The 25,685-nt window shown below is 40.6% G+C and overlaps 1 protein-coding gene across 2 annotated transcripts in view; it reads left to right on the top strand.

Moving 5' to 3' along the window:
* Positions 1-7,045: 7,045 nt before the first annotated feature.
* Positions 7,046-25,685, top strand: part of LOC133407941 (neuroligin-3-like) — a 186,886-nt gene continuing 168,246 nt past the window's right edge. For both annotated transcript variants that reach the window (XM_061686303.1, XM_061686304.1), the window contains exon 1: positions 7,046-7,290. The gene's annotated coding sequence lies outside the window, so the exon portion shown is untranslated. The remainder of the gene's footprint in view (positions 7,291-25,685) is intronic.

Here is a 25,685-nt window from a genome sequence, read left to right as displayed (position 1 = left end):
GAGTTTGTGTGTTTAGGATCATTCATCATTCTTTCTCGAAGCTTGATTGACCTTTTCCATTACTTTGTTAAAGGTTAATCTTTGTCTAATCAGTCCATAAAACTTGTCACTGATTTGTTGAAGTTCTTCTTTTTACTTTTGGTCAATTCTAGCCAATTCTATTGAGTGGTTTGCATCTCGTGGCATTGCCTCTGTACTTTTGTTCATTTAGGCTTGTGCAAATAGTAGACTGTCATACCTTCACCTTCATACTGTACCTAACAGTTGCTTTGGTGCCTTCTTTACATCTCTCACAATGTTTCAGTCATCAACTGTTGCTGTTATCCTTGAGCTACCAGTTTAGTGTCTTTTACTGGGTATATCAATAGTGATTCTTTCTTCTTCAGGGCATTCCAAATGGTTGTATTGGCTATGGGCAATGTTTATTCAATGACTGATTTTTTTTTTCTTTTCATTTTTTCTTGGATTGACAATTGTTTGTTTTTCAACCACAGACAGCTCTGTAGTTTTCATGTTGGTATCTCTAAGAAGCATAAATGTAAATGTGTCTTCTCGGGTAAAATCCCAATGTAAAACTGAGGGTTCTATTTTCCAAGACAGCAGATCTGCGTCGGTTGTATTCTAATTTTCATGGCAGTGCAAAGCTAGCTTTGCCAATTTGGCAGACCAGCATGTGACAAGCCTGTAAGCCAGGCACAGCAAGGGTGTGTCTTTTGACATGCGCCAGGCGGAGTGACAATTTGGTGGCAGAAAGTCAGTATAAACTTACACCTGCTCAGACCACGACTAAGTCCGGTGCAGTAGGTGGACCACTGGTCTAGCGCAATTTTGGCGAATTTTATCAGGGCACAGCCAGACAGATTCTGAGGTCTGCAGACATGTGTGGTGTATCTCAGACGTATTCCATTCATAAATATGTGAACAGCATGCATCAAACACTGTGACTCATTGGAGAAAGCAATTAATCAAATGTATTATTATTATTATTATTGGGTGGGGCTCATTCTGTATTTAATAAGGGTACCCACTCACATTGTCTGTTGCCACACCGGCCAAGAACAGTGACAATACTCCAATCACGCACGGATCCCTGCGACCATGCATTGTCCTCTTCCGCAGAGATGTCTCTATTCAAGACTGTCTTTGTGCTGCATTTAAAAGGAAGGAGAGGAGCCACTTTGATTGGACATGATTGAAATTGGCTGTGTGCACTCCCACAGCGGCGAATATCTCCCTCTTTTAAATGCACCGTCTTTCGCTCATCTGCAAAATTGTCTTCACCCGGTCTAATGCCCCTCGCGCACCAACTTTACACCGACTGCTCGCCGCGCCAAATTTACGCTGGTCGCGAAAATAGAGCCCTGAGTGTTTATATCCGGGCGACCAGTTGAGGGTGTAATCCGCCTTTCGCCCGAAATTTGATGGGAGAGGCTCCAGCACCCCGTGACCCTGCACAGGATTAGCGATATTGAGAATGGATGGATGGTGATATTCAATTTACAGATGTTCAGTCACATGTTCCAATACTTTTGTTTACATAAAACAATGTGTGGGTCCAAACAAAAGGCACTATTATCTAAGTTGTGTATCTGATCCAGATAAATACCACAGAATAAAAACTGAGGTGTTGTCTCTCTCGTCTCATATTCTCATCTCATATTCACCCAAATGTTTTTCAGTTTACAGCAAGAAAAACTGTATTATAGATACATTATTATTTTAAATTATGATTATTATTATTAATGAGATATTATATATATTATAATAAATGCTCCTTGATGCAGGAAAAAGGCAACATGTGCATATGTCTAAGTGAGTCAGCGCCACGATTGGCATATAATTGAACTCCCAGAAGGATTTGAGGCAATAAATATGGAAATCTGGCCATGAGAGCCACTTACACATAAACACACAGCAAGCTGTATAACATTAGCACTTTCTCAACTAGTGACTCTTTAGAATTTTACACCTCAAATTCAAATTTATGATTTGTGGTATCCTACCTACAGTACCTCTGCAATTTAAGCAGTAATACTTAAGTGTAACCTGTTGTGATTATGGATAGAGGCAAGAGGGAATCATCTGGGCACATTAGTTTTTGCATGTTAGATTTAGCATTTTTAAAATGCTTCTGTTAGGGAAAGACCAGCAGAGCCTTCGGGACTTGGCACAAAAATATCCCTAAATCCCCACTCTCACCCTGGGCAATGACACATGCTGTGACTAACCCTGTTTCATGATTATGACGTTCAGATTATTGTACAGAAAACCGTGTCTAAATAAGCACAGTGTGGTGCTAAACATTCATTATTAGTATTATGAGCAGTCATCAACAGCTTGACTCCACCTTGTTGTAAATGGCCTGGATTTAGTGTGTACCTGAAAAAGAGCCTGATGTGGGATGTAATAATCAACCTCATCCTGAGAGCCAACCGATATAAAAATAAATGTTTATGATAAGGAAGGACACAAAAAAATACGTAGGATTTAATTAGTGCTTAATGTGACAGGAATTCTGATTAAATTTACAGTAAAAGAAGAAACTCTACCGACCAAACTCTGACACCGGTTGTACAGGCCTGAGGTGTGGACTTGAGTCATATGACTTGGACTCGAGTCATGATTTTGATGACTTGAGACTTGACAATATGTGAAAAGACTTGCAACTCAACTTGGACTTGAACATTAATGACTTGTGACTTCACTTGGACTTGAAACCATTGACTTGTAAAGACTGACCAAAGCACTGAGTAACAAAAATTTGTAGCTCCTCTTTCTACGGCTATATGTGTCACTTCATTGTTATACGACTGGAAAATATGAATAGTGACAACATAATGTTGCAGATACTCACATTCACAGCTACGGGCAATTTAGAGTCTTCAATCAACCTACCATGCATGTTTTTGGGATGTGGGAAGAAACCGGAGTACCCGAAGAAACCCCACGCAGGCAAAGGGAGAACATGCAAACTCCCACACAGGCGAGGCCAGATATGACCCGGGTCCTCAGAACTGTGAGGCAGATGTGCTATCCAGTCGGCCGCTGTGCCGCCCATTACAACATAAATCAGCAATAAATGTGACAGTTACCTAAGGTATACATTCCAATAACCACTGTACATACACAGCAACAACAACGAAATTTAACTTAACAATAAAGACGTTAATTGTTGCAAAAAGAAATAAAATCCACATTGCATTGTGGGATTCGCACGGCTTGACGTCACATATGCTAGTTTTCGTTAGCAGCTAGTTTTGTGAGCAATCGCACAGATAGTTACACGGCAGGCCGGCCGTGCGCTGTCTGGGCTTCCTGTACATTACAGTCTGGTTTAGTCAGTGTCGTCTTCTCAAGAATCAGTCTTGAACTGTATTTCTTTTTTCATTCAAATTATTTACCAATCGATCAGCACACAGCTAGCATCACGGCTGACGTCACATCAGTACGTGCTTCTCCCCCCGTCAATTACCCACAGCTTTGCTAGATACACAGTTGCGTAATCTTGTCACCTTTTCTCGCTCTTCGCATCAAAATTACGATGGTGGGATCAATGGTTTGTGTGTGTGTGTGTGTTGTGTGTGTGTTTGTGTGTGTGTGTGTGTGAGGGGGGTGTTTGTATGCCCCCAATATCAAACCGGCATTCACTTTAACAGTTACATACACGCACACACAAACACACGCACACGCACTCACACACACAGACAATTGCCTTCATGGACCACAATCGGCATCCATCTATCTATCAGTTATGAATATCCGCCACAGTGACCAAAATACAACATTTTCAGACTGTAGGACAGTAAAGTGAGCACGGAAATGCGTTTTGACATTGTGACGTTCATACTGACTCCTGAGGTGTTGATGTTACTCTCCAGAAATCATCTAATCGCCACAGGCACCACATTCATCTGCCTGCCTCAAAGCCGACACTCGCCTTGAAAGCAAAATTGGGACTTGCCTGTGCTTTACCTTCATTATGTAGGTCTCATCACTGCCTGAGCCTGAGATGATGAAACTTGAAGATTTCACATTCACACCTTTTCAACAGTTTTTTTTTTTTTAATTCAGTACCTCAAATATTATTGCATATTGGCACTTGACAGAAACGCTAAGTTCAATCGAGGTATTAATTGGACATTTGTATATTATTCTACTTGTAGTTTGTTGCAGTATCCATACTTGAATTATGAGGGAATGATTTAACGATCGCAAAAACAAAACATACAAAATGTAACTGCAATAAACAAAGGAAGTAATTACTTATTAAAAACTGGCCACATTAATAAATGACATGATGATATTAATCCTCTAATCAACCCTTGGGGAATCGTTGCAGAGAGAACGGGAACTATTTCAGCAGTGACCATTTTTAACAGTATAACAATGATCATCTCATTATTCATAACATAAAAACATTTACAAGCTCTTACATGATTACACCTCATCATCCATATGTGCAGTTTTTATTTTTATGCAATAACGCAACTAATCACAGGAGGAAAAAAATCTTTCTTGGTAGTTATTGCATGTCTATCTATTCTGGCAAAAGGTATCCTGTCAGTTTTTAATGAGTGCCTTGGGACTGAGGATGCTGTCTCTTCTAACTGATTACAAAGGCCTCAGAAGCAAAGTCAAGGACTTGATTAAGAAGGTGTTGCTGACCCAGTTCCAAGACACAAGGGTTTTATTTTCACACACTGTCACTGGTCAACTCAAATAAAGGCTCTGCACCTTCTTTTTCATCCACCTCAATTTTGAATACACTGGAAGCAATGCTGTTATCCCGTGATTGTTTTTGACTTGTTGTCCCCAACAAGCCCACCTTTCGTTGTCCCCACTGCGTCTGACGAGGCCGGAAACTTGTCCACAATTTCGCCAGGCAGGACGGCGTCCCATGTCTGTGTTTTGACTGTGGCTTGGACAGACTCCTACATGGTCACTTTACTGTTATTGTTTTTGCGTCGTATGTAAAGTGTCTTTGAGTGTCGTAAAAAGCGCTCTATAATAATAATAATAAGAAGAATTATTATTATTATAATTATTATTGTAATGATAGGTAATTTGGTGTCTTTCATAACAATGGAGGAATCATTCATTTGTATGGAGCATAATAATCAGTTAATTGGTAGATAGATTGATTGATTGAATAATGCTGTATAGGTATCGTGTGGAAAACATGATTGATCATTGTGCCTTGAATCATATATCCATTTTTTTTTTTTTTTTTTTTTTTTAGCGCTGTACTTCTCACTGCGGTTGAATTAGAACCAAAGGTGGGGTACTGGTACTACTAACCCTTAAAAGAACTTTCTGTGGACTACGGGACCTTTCACCTCTTTTCACAGCAAGCGGCCAATGACGTATTTCTTTGTTATGATTTGCATCCAGCCATCCATTTTCTGTACCGCTTATCCTCAAAAGGGTCGCAGCCGTACTGGGGCCTATCCCAGCTATCTTCGGGCGAGAGGCAAGGTAGACCCTGAACTGGTCGCCCGCCAATAGCAGGGCACATAGAAACAACCAACCATCCGCACTCACATTCACACTTACGGGCAATTTAGAGTCTTCAATCAACCTACCATGCATGTTTTCGGGATGTGGGAGGAAACCGAAGTACCCGGAGAGAACCCACGCAGGCACGGGGAGAACAATACAAACTCCACACAGGTGAGGCCGGGATTTGAACCCAGGTCCTCAGAACTGTGAGGCAGATGTGCTAACCAGTTGTCAACCATGCCGCCTTCCATCAATCAGTTGTCCTTATTTTTATTTTACTTGGTCAGCTGTGACAAATTGTACTGCCTCATCTATTTTCAACAACTGCGTGAGTTACCAATACGGGTTGCTATTTAAAAAATATATAAATTTGACTTCCATTAAGTGCCATTTCCTTTTACTTTCCTTTTTGTACATGATCTGTATTAAGGTTTAGTTGGAGCAGTAAGCCACCAGACTGTGCTGTTTTACTTGCTTTGTAATATAGAATTATTTGAGTTACGTTTACAGTGACTGTATTTGTTGCTGGAGACGTGTTATCAAGCGCATTATCTTAAGTGGCAAACATGCAACAACAGCCCTGTGTTACGCCATTGGTGTTATGACTGTGATCAACTCACCCATGCAATCCTGAAGAGCACTTTCATTAAATGGAATCAATTTTGTGATTGTTTCAAAAACGTAAATTTTTAGGCCGTTTGGCCAGTTGCAGTAGCACTGCTGTCAGTGTCAGATGAGGATGATGCAGTAGCGATGAAGTCGAGAGTGACAAGAGTGGTGCTTTTCATCACGAAGATGTGAGTATTAAAGCAGGCAAAATGATAAAATATATTAAATGTTGGTTAACGGTATTATCAATGACAGTAAAAGCATGGCGATGATCCACTTATGAGATAATAATCCTAAAGAAGGATTTTAAGGACTTCATCTAGGTCAGGAAATGGGAGAATTTTCACACTTTTTAGTAAATTAACATGAATATTCGAATTCTTTGCAGTACTGTACTCAGATGTGGACGGCCCCATGGCTGCATTTGCTTTTGGCCCCCAAATGATTAAATATGCACTTGGCGACCAGTACCCCACCTTTGGCTCAAATTCAACCCCAATGAGAAGTACTGCGCTAAAAAAAAAAAAAAAAAAAAAAAAAATGGATATATGATTCAAGGCACAATGATCAATCATGTTTTCCACACTATACCTATACTGCATTATTCAATGAATCAATCTATCTACCAATTAACTGATTATTATGCTCCATACAAATTAATGATTCCTCCATCGTTTTGAAAGACACCAAATGACATATTATTACAATAATAATAATAAATTCTTATTAATTGGAATTAGAAAGGCGTCGCACATACTTGAAGTTGGAAGGCATCTAACTCTGTGCTCTTTTCCGTGTATGATTGGTGTACCCTTGGTTACCTAGTAACTCTCCTCTCCGGCTCCAATTGGCGCTCCGAGAAGGCAGCGGGGTCGCGCCGCGCGTTCTCGCCAGGCTCGCGTTGAGCCCGGAGTTGGGGGGGGGGAAGGATCCACTCCAGAGGCAGGCGGACTGTGAACGGGGGAGCTTTCCCGGCGGAAACAACTCCCACACTGGAGGCACCTTTTCAAAAATGACAGCGGGGAGAACGGAATGAGACTTGCTGCACTGGAGATTTATTTCCCGAAGAAATAAAAAGGCCATTTTGGGGATTTGGAGTATACCCACGTAATTTGCTTTCCATTTCTTTCTTGTAAAGACAGACGCACGGTTATGGGGGGGATTTACGTCTGGATTGTGCAGGTGAGACATTTCATGACACTCAAAAATGAGCGGTGTGCACACTGTTTGTCTTCGATATTTGCGGAGAAAAGGAGTCGAAGTGATGTTTTTTGCAACGCTTTGTGCATTGTACTTCGCAAAGCCATTCTTGGCTTGCAACGCGCTGCCCCAACGTAAGATGCATGCAGTCCTTTTTCCCAACACTCAGGCATATACGACGTGTTCTAGCAAATACTGCAGCGTGTCGGGATATATGCATTCTTTGCGCTAATTGTCCCCATTGCGAACACTTGTTACTTCAAAAAAAGACAATCTGTGTGCGTGATGGAAGAGTGACGCACGAGCCACCCCCCCCCCAAAAAAAAGACTGCAGCCACATGAAATAAGAACGAAAGTTTATCATACAAATACACGGTATCGGGGTAAAATAAGGCCATTTGATTTTATATCTTTTTCTTGCGTGCCAGTTTGCATCAAGCATTTATTTTGTTTGCTGACAATTTTAATCAGCGTAAATATACTTCACGTTCAAGCTTCCTGTTTAGTTTGCTGCTACATAAATAGCCTGCTCAATTCACATGCCAATTTGAATGCACGTGGGATCTGATTATTTAGAGATAATCTGCCCCTGTGAGCTGGAATTAATATATTTTATATTTATGTATGGGAATTGGTCTGTTATTATTGCCACGCTCATCACTGGAATTCTCTGATACAATGATGCCCAGTGACCATGCAGTAAATTATTAACTTTTTGCAATTTTTAAGTTACAAAAAAAAAAAAAAAAAAAAAAGACAGGGCCATGTTGCTGAGAATAGACTAGAAGAGGAGGCTGATGCAAGTTTAAAGGCACTGTGATGCTGCAGGCTGCATATGTCTGTCTCCTTTCTGACTGTGGGAGAAGCCTGGACACAACAAGCTCAGTATGCGGAAGCGGTGGCACACACACAAATAATGGAGATGTGAGAAATGAGTTCCAAACCGGAAATGAGAGAATGAAAATGTCAAATGGTCTTTGTCATAGTGATTTAGTTGAATGAGCAAATGTGTCTCCAAAACAAAAGTAGACCAGCCTATTCTTTAGACCCTACTTTATATATTTTTTGTTAATATGAAAAACGAAGTGGAATATTAATGATAAGTAATCAATTGTTATTTTTATTAGTTTTAGACATAAATTAATTGTTTTCCTTGTTTTACTTAAAGAGTAATACTGTATAACAATTGTTTTAACGACACAGAATGCCTAACATTAAAACATCTAAAAACAAACAGTTTAAAAAATAAAAAGCCAACCTAAATCTCTGGACATGAAACATACATGCCACACAAAAAAAAAAAAGTATGCTAGTCATTAAGACTTCTGTTAACACCCGCTTGGGGAAACATTTTATTGCTGTGTTACACTATGCTATCAGACTTTTCTAAGGTTATTATCACTGCTTCCCTTCTGCGGTGGCTTCACAAAAGAACAGTGAGGGGAAGAAAAACACAGCGGAGTTATTCGTTAGATTCTCACAAGATTTGCTGACGTCTTGCACAACGATGGTTTGAGCTAGTGTTTGACTTTGGAGGTCCAACTTTAAAAATGAATCATTGCATTATGAACCAAATTGTGTTCATTCATATTGTCTGGATCTGTTTAATATCAGGATTATTCAAATACTACTATTTTATCTCTGGTCATTTAGTCTCAGTGCTGGTCTGTTTTTTCAAAGTCCCTATTTTCTAAATCACTTATACATTCTTTGATGTGGAATCTAGTATTGATAAAAAAAAAAAATTAAAATCACATAAGCTTCATATACAGTGTGGCAAACAGGGCTTTTGTAAAGCGATTGTCAAATAATTGCCAGGAACGGTGTCCGCCAGTTGTGTTCATTTTACAGACACATTGTCCTCCATTGGACTGGGGCTGGGCAATCAAGCAGCGGCTGACGCGTGATCCCTGATAGGCACACGTGGGAGCATGCTCCTCAGCACTCAAGTACGTTTCCTAGTGCAGTTCAAAGCGCGACACTTGTTTACATGAGTCTCCACAAGGAAAAACCCAATGAGCCTCAGTATGCTGCAAAGGTCAGCTTGGCCTTATTCTTACCTGAGCACTTTGTCTTGGCCTGATGTGACATCACTGAGCCACTATTGGTCTCTGGCCTCTTGCACTTCTGTTTCTGTTTTGACGCATTATCGTTCCCCAATCCATTTGTCTGAAAAGGATGATTTTGTGCAAGTTGTGTGAATTTTGTGGTGCAGATCTGCAAGTGAGACAGGGGTGTAGGGTGTGTGTGTGGGGGGGAAGGTTATTTTTGTTTTCCAATATTCTTCATTCTGTTTGACATGTTATCTTGAAGATACAGAGGAGGAAATGAATTATTTCCCAAATGCATACTTCTGACTGTTTTTTGTCTTACAGCCATGCAAAAGTCATTCTTTTGACACCACTCGTCCCTACTTACTAACATCACATAAAATGTAACACAATGTAATGTAAATAAAATGTACAGTTACACTCCACTTTAAAATATTGGGACAATAAGGTCAGTTCCTTTATTTTTGCTTTAGAATGAAAGCATTTGGATTTAAAATTAAAAGATGAATATGAGACAAGAGAGTAACCGTTCAATGATGAGCAAAAGTACTGGAACAGAGACTTAAAATACAGTGGAAGTAAATAAGATGGTGTCATATAGTTAGTGTCAAATCTTTTGCCTGCAATAATTGCATTAAGCCTACGATCCATTAGCATAATCTGTTTGTATTATTTTTGTGTGCTTTTCTATGCAGCTTCTTTCAGTTGTTTTTGGTTTGCTTTTGTTTTGGTGAGTTACAATTGCAGCATGCCGTGTGTAGGGTGTTTAAAAGAACACTTCAACAGACAAAATAGTCAGGAACTTGTACTCTTTTGGAGCGAACATGCTGGCTCCGTTTAATGAACCCAACTTCAGGTCAACACAATGATCACCCTGTCGCTTTCCCCTTACCGTCTTTGTCGTTCTACCTTCAATATCCTATTGAGCAAGTCAAATTTATGGTCTGTAGAGTGACTTGGTCAGTCTTAAACATTGCACTTGTTTCCCCTCAACTCATCTGTTGTTTTAGAAGTGTAATTTTGTCATTGTCTTGCTGAATGAAGAAGGATATCCAAATCAGTGTGAATGCATCTTTAGATTGGCAGACAAAATGTTTCTGGAGAGTTCTAAATGTTCTTTCCTGCTGACACCATCTGTTAAACACCTGATAAAGATAAGTGAGCCTTCTTCTAGAACACAGGTGTCAAACTCATGGCCAGGGGGCCAGATCTGGCCCGCCACATCATTTTACGTGGCCCGCGACAGCAAATGTGCGTCAATTTCATGTTTCTTGTGAAAATATCAAAATTGTAAATTGTCTTCACTTGTAATGTTGTTGTGATATTGCAAGCAATTTTTTTTTTGTTACCAAACACCCTTTTAAAAGTTGAAAACAGTTGTATAGGCTTCTGATTTCAAAAGTAGTTATCCATCAATTTGTTGTGTACATATAAATATATGAGGCAATAATTCATTCATATGGGTTCACAGTCATAACGGCCCTCAGAAGGAAGTCATGACAATGTAGCCCGTGACAAAAAATTATTTGACACCCCTGTTCTAGTAGAATCCAAGCAAGCCCAAGCAATGAAATTACTTCCACTGAGTTTCACAGATCAGTTAGGTTTTTAAGATCACGAGCAGTCTCTGCTTTATTATGGAAAACTTCAGCCTTGCTTATGAGTGGTTCGCATCTTCTGGTGTAGTTTCTGTACTTCTGTCTTCCGCAAGCAGTAGATTGTGATCGCTTCACTCCTGCCCTCTGGAGGTTGTTGCTGATGTAACTGATAATTGTTTTAGGTCTTCTTTACAGCTCTCAATGTTTCTCTACTACTGTTGTTTCTATCGTCCACCCTGGCAAAATCTGTTACTATCAGTGGTTTCTTTCTTCTTCAGCAAATTCCAAGGGATTGTATTGGCTATGGCCAATGTTTTTACAAAGGCTATGATTGATTTCCCATCGCTCAGCTTCACATTTGCTTGCACATAGATAGCTTTCTGGTGTTCATGTTGGTGTCACCTCTAACCAGCATAAAATGTACTGTAAAAATGAAGCCTAAATCTGTAATGGAGCTGAGACATTCAGCGTAATTTGATGTCACTGATGTGTGATGTCGTCACGTTTGAGCCACAGCCACAGACGACTTGGGATTAATGTAATCATATTTTGTTGTTTAGCTGGTTTGAGTCTTGCATTGTATTGTTTAATAATTAATAATTGAAATATATTTATCGTTTCATAATAGTTTACATCTGCATTGTGATGCATCCAAAAATGTATAGTTTTTTTTCCACACTAAATATATCTTGCTGGTGTACCTCATGTTGTGTCATTTGGCAATAAGATGGAAAGCAGCAGAAGACACTTTGTTGTACTAGCAAAATGGTTTTAGAACAAAAATAGGCCTCAGCTCTGCTCCACATAACATATTTAAAAATATTTTACATTGTTCATTGCCCAAAAATATCTCCCCCGACTAACAGGTTTCCCTGCCAATGACCAGTGCCTGCTTAGCAAATATTTTTTTGGACATCGCCTGCTCTACATCTAACTACAAAGCAGATGTTGGCCAGAAGTTATCATATATTCATTAAAATCAGACAATCAGACATTAGTGATGTAATAAGTGGAGCTATTTTTTATTGTTTTCCCTTTTTGAGATTTAAAAAATGCATCACATACTCTGAATGTGATGCAGCGAGATGTGGTGCTGAAAGACAAACATGACAGCAGCAGAAGGAAAGCCTTTACACAAACGTTAAGTGGAACACAGCATAGTTTTTATTCATAAGTGACCCCTTTTTTAATATAATGGCATACAGGAAAAAACCTGATGTTGAAATTTGAAAATGTCTTGTGATCTACTTCTTGACGAACTAATTGATCAGTCACTCAGTAGTTGGACTCGACCCCATCCATCCATCCATTTTCTACCGCTTATCCGAGGTCGGGTCGCGGGGGCAGTAGCTTTAGCAGGGACGCCCAGACTTCCCTCTCCACCGACACTTCATCCAGCTCTTCCGAGGGGATCCTGAGGCGTTCCCAGGCCAGCCGAAAGGCTTAGTCTCTCCAGCGTGTCTTGGGTTGTCCCCGGGTCTCCTCCCGGTTGAACATGCCCGGAACACCTCACCAGGGAGGCGTCCGGGAGGCATCCGAATCAGATGGACTCGACCCCATAAATCACAAATCTTCATCATACCAAAATATTTTGGGCAATTTTATGCTTCCATAGGACTGAGGGAACAGTTTGATGAATATATTTTGTTATCAGCATGACAGCGCCCTAGTGCACTTCAAGATGGTTTATGGTTGGACCATGTGTTTGGTGTGGAGGGACCTTTGTGTGGAAGAGCCCTGATCACAACCCTGCCAAACACATTTAGGAATTTGTGGGCCTGTGACCTTTGAGCTCACAAATGTTTTTCTGCATTATCACGGAAGTCTGAGGATCAGTGTCTGTTACCCAGACTAGAACCAGGGTCTAGTGGGTTCACAAAACCTGTACACTACCATGACTATGGTAGGCAGAAGCACTTCATCCATTTTAGCGGTCAACTAACTGGGCAGGGATCACCTGTCCCAAGGATCCTTCTGAAGCCATGTACACACATTAAGATAAGTGGGCTGCATTTGTCCTGATTTTTTTCCCTTCCCAACCAAGGACGAAAAATGCCAGATTATTTTATGTTTTATGGGATTATCCTATCAGATTATCCTGTGGTCTGAGGTGTTAATAGTGAATCTTTCCCGAGGCTCTGAAACGGGTCGCGGCCGCCAATCTTAAATATGAAACGTGTTCAAGATTTACAACAAAAAATATTCGTGTGGAGAAAGCCAGCGTCTCCCAAGACTCCATGAAATGTGATGTGAAATTTAATGCATCCAATCGAGAAGTGACATGACTGAGGAACAAGGAAGTGGCTGTACATAAAAACAAAAACACACTCCTACCCAACCTATAAGTGGGTTCACCACAGCATCTAGGAGAGGTGGCTTTGGAGTTTTTGACCAGCTTGTTCAATAGAAGTCTTGTGTGAGAAGATGCCTGAGGAATGGAGGAAAAGTGTGCTGGTGCCCATTTTTAAGAACAAGGGTGATGTGCAGAGCTGTGGGAACTATAGAGGCATAAAGTTGATGAGCCACACAATGAAGTTATGGGAAAGAGTAGTGGAGGCTAGACTCAGGACAGAAGCTAGTATTTGCGAGCAACAGTATGGTTTCATGCCTAGAAAGAGTACCACAGATACATTATTTGCCTTGAGGATGTTGATGGAAAAGTACAAAGAAGGTGAGAAGGAGCTACATTGTGTCTTTGTAGATCTAGAGAAAGCTTATGACAGAGTACCCAGAGAGGATGTGGTACTGCATGCGGAAGTCTGGAGTGGGAGAGAAGTATGTTAGAATAATACAGGTACAAGGGCAGCAGAACAGTGGTGATGTATGCTGTAGGTATGACAGATGAATTTAATGTTGAGGTTGGACTGCATCAGGGATCAGCCCTGAGCCCCTTCTTGTTTGCAGTGGTGATGTATAGGCTGACAGATGAGGTTAGACTGGAATCCCCGTGGACCATGATGTTTGCAGATGACATTGTGATCTGCAGTGAAAGCAGGGAGCAGGCGGAGGAACATTTAGAAAGATGGAGGCATGCACTGGAAAGGAGAGGAATGAAGATCAGCCGAAGTAAAACAATATATGTGCATTAATGAGAGGGGTGGTGGGGGAAGAGTGAGGCTACATGGAGAAGAGATAGCAAGGATGTAGGACTTTAAATACTTGGAGTCAACCATCCAGAGCAATGGTGAGTGTGGTCAGGAAGTGAAGAAACGGGTCCAAGCATGTTGGAACGGGTGGAGGAAGGTGTCAGGTATGTTATGTGACAGAAGATTCTCTGCTAGGATGAAGGGCAAAGTTTATAAAACAGTGGTGAGGGCAGCCATGATGTACATATTAGAGATAGTGGCACTGAAGAGACAACAGGAAGCAGAGCTGGAGGTGGCGGAAATGAAGATGTTGAGGTTCGCTCTCGGAGTGACCAGGTTGGATAAAATTAGAAATGAGCTCATCAGAGGGACAGCCAAGGTTCGATGTTGTGGAGACAAAATTAGAAAGAGCATACTTTGATGGTTTGGACACGTCCAGAGGAGAAATAGTGAGTATATTGGTAGAAGGATGATGAGGATGGAGCTGCCAGGCAAGCGAGCTAGAGGAAGACCAAAGAGAAGGTTGATGGATGTCGTCAGGGAAGACATGAGGGCAGTTGGTGTTAAGAGAGGAGGATGCAGGAGATAGGGTGAAATGGAAACGGATGACACGCTGTGGCGACCCCTAACGGGACTAGCCGAAAGGAAAAGAAGAAGACCAGATGGCAAGAAGTATTTTCTTTTTATTGACGACATCACCATTCTACAAAAATCCTGCCTCAAGTCCCCTCTGCAACATCGGCGTAACATATATGGTAGTGTTTCTTGCATCACATATGTAAACCCTTAGGAATTTCTTAAATTTCTGCATATATTTTTCATACAATGTAGTCTGATCATCATCTAAATCACAAAAATACACAGTCTGCTTAAACTAATACCACACTAACAATAATGTGTTTTCATATTTTTTATTGAAAGTAGCGTTAACTTTGTATGCTGAAGACTTACAGTAATATCAGCACATCCCAACGATTCTGTTGACAAATCTAGCATGCACAAAAGCCAGTGGGTGTTTAAACAGGACAATGATCAAAACACAGAAGCAAACCAACAACAGAATAGCTTCAGAAGAAGAAAATATGTTGTCTGGAGTTGCCCAGTCAAAGTTCTGACCTCAACCTCATTGAGATGCTGTGGCATGACCTCAAGAGAGCTCTTCACACCAGACATCCAAGGAATTTGGCTGAACTGGAACAGTTTTGTCAAGACAGATGGTCCAAAATTGATGCTGATCGTTGTGCACGTCTAATCTTCAACTACAGGAAAAGTTTGGTTGAGATTATTGCTACCAAAAGAGGGTGAACCAGTTATTAAAAACAAGGGATCACTTACTTTTCAACCCTGTCCTGTGAATGTTTACGTTATTTTCAATAAAAATATGAAAACATAAATTAGTTTAAGCAGACTGTTTATTCCTGGGATTTAGATAATGTGCAGACTTCATTTTAAATGACAGGTTCATGCAAACATGTAAGAAATTCCAAAGGGTTGACATACTTTTTCCTCCCACAGTATGTGTAATGGTCATGTGTCCCAATATTTGTGTCTATATCATTTAGCTGGACTATATAAAAACTGTGTGTGGCGGAGCTGACACCCTCTTCTTAATCCCTGTTATTCCAGTTGTGATTTGTTTCACTAAATCCAGCCTGAAAATGCAGACAAGTGACAGCAAATCCACTGTTAAGATGATGCACATGAACACAACCGTGGAGGTCATAGTTAATGTGGCTCTGTCAATTCACCAACTGCTGATCCTATCAAGCAATTGTTAGGCCCCGTTTCTATCTCATTTATTTTCTTAACACGGAGTGAATGTTGTGTGGGTCTAGCAGGACACAGAGGCCAGAGCCCGTCTAATTCATGGGATAAATTGGTGGAGATAAGGCGTGTGTCGGTACCTCGATCCTGCCATAGATCCCCTGGGGCTTGCTATTAAGGAGCTTAGTAAAAGACTGTCCAATGAAGACATGACATGGAACTGGCTAAATGGACGACGTCGGAGTGTCTTCCATCAACCTAATATTCTTATATGGGTCAGCATTGCTGAGTGTTATCCCATTCAGTTTATTTATTCTTTGTTGTGATTTAAGAGTTTTCGGATCTGTGGGGCATGCGCAAAGGACGGAGGGTATATTGCTTAGGCTTTAATACCGCATCACTAAATTGACAAAACAACCCACTCATAAGAGCTCGCTGTGTAAGACGATGAGTATCGAATCAATAATGAATGCTGGTTTACTGGTAGTAAGTGACAAGGAAGATCTCCCCTAGGGTCACTGGGTCACACACACTTGGGAAACAATTAGCGGCTTCCTCTTTCGCTGCATTGCTGCAGTTCTTGTCCCCCATTTTCTTTCCAGTTTCATGCATTCCCCCTTAATTTGTCTCTGGGGTCCAGCAGCATGTTGGCGCAGCTGTTGAGAAATTATAGAAACTAGCAGAAGTGTCATATCCAGCGAGAGCCACAAAAGGCGACGTCAGGTCCTGGTGATGCATGTGTAGCCATGTGAAGTGGTGAAGCGTGGTGACAGATAGGACACCAGTCTTGCGGGTGTGTGTTAACCTCATAATGCTGACAGATTACAGATTTAAATATTTTAAATCTCACATGGTGCTGGTGATGAGGAGTGGGGAAATGGCTGCAGTAATGCCAGAGATTTATAGAGATCTTTCCACACTCTCCCACACTGACACACACTCTTCTTTGCCAGTGGTGGGCAAACAACAACAAATAAACATATATAATCTTTTCTTGAATGACATGCACTTTGTCGTCTCGTATTTACCAGTCTTTTCTTAACCCAACTAGCAGCAAGGACAATTGTTATTTTTTTCTCTCCCCCAGGCTCCCTGTACAGTTGTGTTTTGGATGTAATTTTGTGAACAAATTAGCAGCAGTACAATATACACTTTCTTCATCAACACATTGGCTTGAGAAGCAAGCACAACATAAAACCCCATGCTTACAATACACCACTCTTGACAAACACTAAAGGTGATCAAGCATCAACTTGGTTTTGACAGAATTTATATTTTATACTTATATTTTCATCTGTATTGTAGTGATAGTATACTATCCAAACGACAGCAAAACCGTTATTTTACCAAAGAAAATTTAGCAGGAAGTCGCACTGCCATAATTTCCAAATGCTATATTTTGCTTTACTTTTAAAGTGGGTTATATTAGGATACAATTTCAGAATATTCGTGTGAAAAATTAAGCTTTTTAAATTAACCTCCCAAAATTAACAAAAACTGTTTTGCTTTTGGATGAAATAATACAAAAGGAAATAGCAGTGATCTCCAATGAAATGCACAGAACTCAAAATATTGGGAGTTTTAAATATTTTTCAACCTGAGAATAGAATGTTTTGATTTGGTTGTTTTTCAGCATGTTCATTAGGCAGCAGCGTGCATCTTTTATTAATATACAATTGTTACATATTATTAGTTGAAGTAAGCTATCCATACCCTCTGAATCAGTATTTAGGCCGACTACACTTGAAAATCCAAATACATCTTGGCAAAATTTTGGTTCTGTTGTAAACTGTAGTTAAAAGAAGCGCTACACTTCAATACTTTGGTTGTCGTCGTTGTTTTTTTCTTTTTACTCTTTGGCCACTGGGGGAACCTGCTGAACAAATAAAAATATATGTGTGCTTTTAAAGCACAAGAGTGTGACAGCTCAATCATTGTTGCCTCACATAAAAAGACCTGCAGTTTACACAGCACTGAGTCATTCACAGGTTTGTTTAACCTTTAATGTTCACTGCTTTCTGTCAGACTGATCTCAATGAAGTGTAATGTCTGCATAGCTCCACGTATAAATTTTACAGGCCATATTCCCTCATGCAATACTCAGGACAGGTCTGAGGGGTTTAACGTCTCTTCTCTGTTGCGAACCTTCGCTCCCCCATACAACACATACATTGGCACCATTCTGAGTTGGAAAAAAAACCCAACTGTAAATCCCAATTTTGATTATTGTCTTTGTCCCTGGCCCTAACATGTTTCCCATTTAACAAATAGAAATGATCCTTACAAATCTGAAGGAGGAGGATAAGAACTATATTTTTGAACTGAGCTCAGTCAGGCATCATGCAAGGAATATCTTATGCAAATCCCTAAATGTTTCAAAGTCAAAATTTGGCACAGGAGCGCAGTCGCTCTTTCTTGTAAAATCTCTTCAAAGTTCACCAAAACATCAAATGATGCGATATAAAGCCCAAGATTACATACAAGTTAGATAGAGACAATAATTTGCTTGATCCGACTGATGGAGGTTATGTTATTTTGGTCTGAGGTAACCAAAAGAGAAATGCTGAATCAAGCAGTCGATTCACGATTCTCCTAATGGCACCATGTTTTACAATATGAAGGCTTCTTTAAATGCCCCCTAATCACACCGTAAACCCTCAACCTTAATAGTAAACCTGCTTTGGGATCGGTTTATTCCTATGCTTAGACCTAGACCTCCTCCTCCTCACAGCATTCTATTTATATCTCTGCAGTCTTGACGATAGCGTCCTAATAGCTTCTGAGGACAGTTAAATTCCTCTATCAAGCCGAGAGCCAATCTGTCTTTATTCCTCCCCATGCTTCACAATTGTATTTGTATTATACCCCGCTATATGCTATGTAAAAACAGGTTTCAGGACATGTAATTGATTAATCCGATCAAATTTTGGAAAACATTGTTTGTGTTTAAAAAAAAAAACATGTTCTCAATGTATTGCTCGTGGAATTTCATTTTCTTGACCTTCTAGTTTAAGATATTCTGCCACAGAGCAAATGCAGTGGTAGAATCCACACAGAATAGTTTATTTGACCTAATACGTTTTGTTCGCTGCAGCTCATTACGTTGATACAGATCCCGATTCACCTGGAAATCTGGGTCATTACAGAAATAGCCTTGTGCCTTACTCTCCCAAGATGGCAGTTCTGATGAATTTGTGGCTGTAGGTCACAATGACAATGGTTTGAGTAAAAGTACAGCCTGACAGTTTGATGAGCCTTGTGGAAACCCGGGAAAGTTCACTTTTTTGAAGACTTTGGCCTATGTGGGCGAACTCATAAGACTAAAGGGATCCTCAAGGCACTTTAACTGATCCTTTAAGTAGCCCAGATTTGAGTGGTTTTGCAAAAACTGGCCAAGAGATGTGCTGCGAAATCTGTAATCTTATAAAATATGGAGAATGCCATCATTGTGTAGGACGTACTCTAAAACATGTGACATTTATTCACCTTGAGTCTTGTCAAACTTGTCTTGTCAAAGTCTCTCGTGTACTGTTATTGTGACTCTTGAGGGATTACAACCTGAAGGTGAATTTGGCAAGATCAACTTGAGGGTTTTAGCTTTTTCAGGGGCTTTCGTTGCCCTCTGTGAGTATGAGCAGAGTCAGGTGTTGAATGACATAATGGTGATGGGCAGCTCAATCCTGAATCTGAAGAGCAAAATGATACGGTGGGGACACACACGGTTCTGCGAGTGTTGCAGCAATGGAGAGCGTATTAGAGAGGACAAAAAGAGATGAGTTTGAAACAAGACGAAAGTGATGAGGTTGGAAAAGGCTTTGCTTCCTGACAGGTTAGCTCTGCACCAGGAAAACGACAGTCCAAACAAAATATTGCACGTTTGTTTTGTTCATTCTAAGGACAGCTTTAGTGCATATTGAGTACAAACAGCAAGCAGCAGATACTACAGAACAGTATGCTTGGGTTTGTGGGGATTTTGATTGAGCCCTATCTCGTCGCCATTTTGGAACACACTAAATGATTCAGCATTTTCTGACACCCCAGAATTTGCAGGCATTCTAATCTTTTATTCTCTTTAATCACTCCAGTCTAAACCTGCTACACACACATTTCAAACTCTATACAACCCCCAACTCCAAAGCAAACAGTGACAATTACTGTTGGAGCCTTTTGGTTGCCTGGCACCCAGTAATATGTTAGCTAATGAGATGTTTGCCGTTGTTTCTTGAAGAATAATAACATGTTATTAAAGTTGTATTCTTGAACCTCGTTTTGCTTAGGACATTTAAGTGAAAGCGCATTGTTTTGTTTTTTTTCATTTTTATAGACAAATGCAACCAAGCTCGACCATTCTCTTAAAATGCACCGGAAGCCAAGTCATTAAGCAGCGAACACATTCACACTCTTTCGTCTCCTCCAGGTTGATTTTAATGATACCCATGGGATTTACCCAACAGATCAATGATAAGTGTGTAAAAGGATTCAGAAGTGACCTAATAAGCCATATCTTTGCCTTTGTTCCCCACAGTGTGTGTTAAAAGGCGACATTCGAAGGCTCGACTGAGGGAACCTTATCACAAAAGGCGCTGGAAATGTGACATATTTCCTCGGGGATAATTGTGTTTTGTGCCTCCATGGCCCACTTTTGTTTCACGTTGATGCTTTGCTGCATACGCATGATAAAGAGCTGCATCACATATAAAGGTCTGTCGTTGAATTCAAATGTCCTGAACAGAAAACTTGAGTGCAAAATACGCTCGATGTTATGCACCATGTGGAATAACTTGAGGTTCAATATGGATCCTCAGTTTCCCTTTTAATCCAAGACACACACCCATACCCACGCAAAACTAAATCCAGCTAGAGATAAAAAGCAAACAAAACAGTAGAGCATGCACAGTGGTGAATGTTTGAATGGAGGATATTCGTGTAATCTTGGGGCAACAGGACTGACTCAAACCCAATCCAGAGCCGCTGTTGCAGAGAGATGACCAAGGACAGCAGTGTACTAAATCCCAAGTAGAAGAGGAAAGTAAAGACAAACAATGTTGCAGTGAAACAATGGCCAACCCATTTATCTGAGCATCCCACACAACCCTTGGCCCAGATTTATAGCTCTGGGTATCAAGAGCTACCAAATCTTCTGGCAGCCTCTGACAGAGTTATTGATAAGAAAAGCAAGAACACCACCAAGGAATTCCAAGCTCATCCTAAAACACGAGCAGCCCCGCAACAGTACAGTTATAGTTGTACACCAACGCCTTATGATATACAACACAATCCACCATGATCACGCTGTAAATTGGGAGACATTGTTCCTCATTGATTTTGCTCTTTCTCTTAAGTAATCTAGCACGTATTTCATGGTAAGTGGTGGTACAGGTTTATGGATCGTTGGACAAAGCCCGCTCTTTTGATGAGCATGTGTTGCCTCCGGAGACACAACCCAGTCATTATTCTATCAAGAGTAAAATGCCTCTTTGAAAACAAATAAAAAACAGGCCCTCTCTAATCATTATACCGATAGAACTTAATCCAGCACATAGGAGACAGCTCTGTTCAACTAAAAACCTTTTCTTTGCATCTATCAAATATGGATTCCTTGTGTGGAAGGTGATTGTCAGAAATTAATATTTGCTGTAACAGCTACAGTCTCAGATATCATGATTACAGTTGAAACAAAAATGTGAATAAAAGAGCATTGGCTATAATTGTAATTGTAATTTTTCTTTACCCCACTGTGAAAATCAATGCCATCATGAACCCGCTCTGCATAAATAGATGGATTGTATACCTACAGAGGGATAATTTTCTTTAAGTATGTGCTCCCCCATCAACTCACAAAACAAGAACATGCACAGCTTGACAGCTTGTCTATCTGTTTACATCAGGGTTAAATATTCACAATAACTAACATGATTCTGGCTCTGAGGGCTTTGCGTTTAGTGTCAATGAAAATTAAGGCGAAGCCTTGTAGCCACATTAAATCTTACAGCCAACATGTAGGCACTTTTATAATTTTGTTTGCTGCTTTGCACATGCTCCAGGGCTCTTCAGTGAGAAAACAACAATGGCCTCGTTGTTCTGTCTCTTCTGCATTCATGACTGGTAAAAGGAACATTCTTTCCTCCGCAAGCGCCTGCAACTTGCACTTGTATCTGCACAGCTTGGGTGCCGAAACATAGTTTGCAAAGTGCCAACATTTAAGGCATAGTTTGGATGTCAGCATATGAATGAATAAATAATATGCCCTAAAGTTGGAATGTTGAAGCCGGATGTGATCCAATGTGACTTTTCGTTCGAGCTAGTTAACTCACAGATGTTGGAGCAATACCCTAATTTCCCTTAATTTTTATTTTTATTTTTTTAAGAAACACTGCGCGATCCCCAAAAAGGAGTTTGAATGAGTCTAAAAGGAAGCAGTTCAGCTGCAACAAATTATTTGTGGTAATATTCTTACATCTAGTCATGTATCAAGTGTATTTATGGATGTGTGGAAAGAAATTTTACAGAATGCCTACAGGATGTTTTTGCTGTGGTATTTGATTTTTCATAACACATTTTCTGTCCTAGACTCATTCAGTTTCTCTTATTTGAAAGTGTAACTCAGGAGGTTTGGTGTGTTCAGTCTGCTTCTCAGCATCTTTATTACAATATTCTCCAGTAAAAATGATTAATTTACACACCAGATCAGATTGTTTTTCTTGTGCTTCCCCTAAAAAAAACCTACAGAATGAAGTGGTGATAATATTATAAATTTTTTGTTCTTTTCCATATGGCTATAATACTACTTCATACATTTTTTAAAATAATTATCCCCTGTGCTCAAGTCAGAAAAGATGTGCAGCGCCGTGCTTCTTTGGCTGCGCAGATTCTCCCGTGCACTTAAGTATGTCATGTACGCACCCTCGTACATTCTTTCTTCCTTCGCACTCTGGAGGCTGTAGTCAGTACGGCGCCCCATGAAGGTGAAACACCATATGGTACATAAATGTATTCAACCTGCCACTGTCACTAAGTGTTCTTCTTTTTTTTTTAACATCAACATTAATTTAAATGTTATTTATTAGAAACGTACATTTGTATGACAACAGGATAGCCAAACAAATACCTGTGCAGGGGACAGCACAACCAATATACCAAAGGATTGTCAATCTGCATTTCTAGGGATGTTCACAATTTTACACCAGTTAAAGCCATGACATGGTCACCACAGTATGTACATGTTTTATTGAATATACAGTACAGTTGGCGACACGGTGGATGACTGGTTAGAACATATGCCTCACAGTTCTGAGGAACGGGGTTCAAATCCCGGCCTCATCTGTGTGGAGTTTGCATGTTCTCTCCGTGCCTGCGTGGGTTCTCTCCAGGTACTCCGGTTTCCTCCCACATCGCGAAAACATGCATGGTAGGTTGATTGAAGACTCTAAATTGCCCGTAGGTGTGAATGTGAGTGCGGATGGTTGTTTCTTTGTGCCCTGCGATTGGCTGGCGAACAGTTCAGAGTGTTTGCCGCCTCTCGCCGAGGATAGCTGGGATGGGCTCCAGCACGCCCCCGACCCTAGTGAGGAGAAGCGGTGCAGAAAATGGATGGATGGATACTGTAAAGTAATTATTTGCAACATCCTCCCCTTGTCCTTCCTTTGCTGCGTTGAGGTGCACAGGGCCATGGTCCACGTTCCTGCTGAGTGCATGCGCTCCTCCCACTTGTGTAGTGATAAACTAACGTTTTGATTTTTGGCATAATATGATATATAAACGTGCAATTTGGAGGTAATGGCGTAGCACCTGCACCGATGCATTCAGTCATGAGCACAATATCGCATATGAATAAAGCGGTGAGGACGTCATCAGTGAAGCGATAATTAACTTCCGTATCCGCTACGGAGGTAGATTTTGCATGTTTTCCAGGTGGAGTTCAATGTCATTTGCATTTCTCAGGAAAACTCCACATTCCTGACTTCAATGAGTCTTGCCTCTCGAGCCGTTACGCGTAAACAAGCCAGGTAGCACGGGAGGTGTGGCAAAAGTCATTGCGGGAGAATCGGCACACCTTTGAGGGTGTGATAGCCAGGCTAAAAAGAAAAGAGAACAGGAGAGAATATTCCCCATATAGAATGCATTTTTGCCCTGTATACAGTATGTTCTAGTTTTGGTAAAGATTAAGAGGAGAGCTACAACCCTAGAGACGTGTATGTAGTTTTTGAGGAAGTGTACACAACCTGAGGCCAGATTTCCCGAGAGTGTTTTCGACATGGCCTACTTCTCAGCATTCAGACATTAGCGTTGTCTTATATCAGGTTTAAAGTAGAGGGATGGGATTTCAATTAATCCTTAAATCTCAGTATGCAGGTTGTTTGTGCTGCATGTGCTGCACAGGAGGTCATCCACAATTCAGAGCTACCGGTGAAAATTGCTTCTATACGTTGGACAGCAAGAGCTCATGGATTTTAGAAAGTGGTGACTGTTTGTGTGTGTGACGCCAAACTATGTGACCTTGAGAGCCAGCAACTAAGTAGAAGGATGTGTGCTTGCTAGCACAGTGACCTACTCTTGTCTCACGGATTTTGTTGAGGGTGTGCTTGAATGTCCTACTGGAGACGCTCTAAGTGAAGCGTCTAGGACTCTGGCGTCAGCAGTAATATCAGGGCAACCTCTCCTCTTTGTGCAACGGCATGGGGAATATTACGGCTTAAGAACACATGAATTACAATCCCAATGTTCGCTAAATGTCAGGGTACATGGAAGTATTTCAAATGACCGTGAATGGTATCAGTCAAAAGAATAAGAGAAAAAGAGGGCTTGCCAAATGTGTCTTAACGTAAGCATATCTCTCCTCATGGTTCTGGACTGATGATACATTTAAGCCCATTCAATTGAATAAAGCTGTATTGAATTAGGATGCCCCATTTGTCACAAACTGTTGTGAGCTGAGGCCTGCACCACTATTTGGGATGAAGGTAGCTAGGGTTTCTGTTGTAAATGAGGCAGTGTGTTTCTGCAAATAGAAGGAAAGAAAACACCAACCTGCACAATAACAAAGGATGCATTACCTAATAGATTTGGCAAGAAGACAAAGTTCAGGGTGGCTGATAAAGATAGGTTACGGTACTTTAATCAATCACAAAGAACACAAGCCAATTTAGGAAGAAGCCTGACATACAAGATAAGCTTTCAGACAGGATTAGAAATAGTAAATTGAGAGTATAGACATATTTGGCAGTGGGAGCTGCAAGGACTGTTGTGATGGGACAGTGGCCCTTTCTCCACAGGGGATATTAAGGCAGGTCTTTGACTACACTACTTAATTTTTATATATTAGCAAGAAAGCTCTGGTGGCGTCTGTTTCTACCCTGCCTTCTAGAAAGGGCAGTGTCATTTAAACTATCCCCAAGAGCTCATCTGGATTCTCTGGCATGACTAATAATAATATCCACAATGTAATTGTGAACCCGTATAAATCTTACTTTTGAAAATTATCCCCCCCCGCTCAAGCACAAATATATTAAAATGCATTTGCAGGCTACCAGTTATATGCTAAAGCAACAGGTGACCTATCTGTAAAAAACATCTATTCATTCATTTTCTATGCAGTTTATCCTGTTTAGGGTTGCAGTGGCACAAGAGCTTAACCCAGAAGACGTAAGCCACTTTACCACCAAGAGGTAAAGTTTAGGTTGGTTCTCCACTATGGTTCAGGTCTGTTAGACTGACATTCTGATCAGGCTTACGTTTGCACCCTGGGTTTTGCAGATGAGATAGTGTTTGCTTCGTTTGCATGTAAATGTGACCATACCAGTGAGACAGCGTTTGAGTCTCCAATTAATCAAACAAGGAAAGCAAATGTGACACAGTGCAATGCAATGTGTTGACAATAT

This window comes from Phycodurus eques, chromosome 9 (assembly GCF_024500275.1).
Source record: "Phycodurus eques isolate BA_2022a chromosome 9, UOR_Pequ_1.1, whole genome shotgun sequence".
Lineage (NCBI taxonomy): Eukaryota > Metazoa > Chordata > Actinopteri > Syngnathiformes > Syngnathidae > Phycodurus > Phycodurus eques.
Note: the sequence above shows the minus strand (reverse complement) of the source record. Positions and strands in the feature narration are given on the sequence as shown.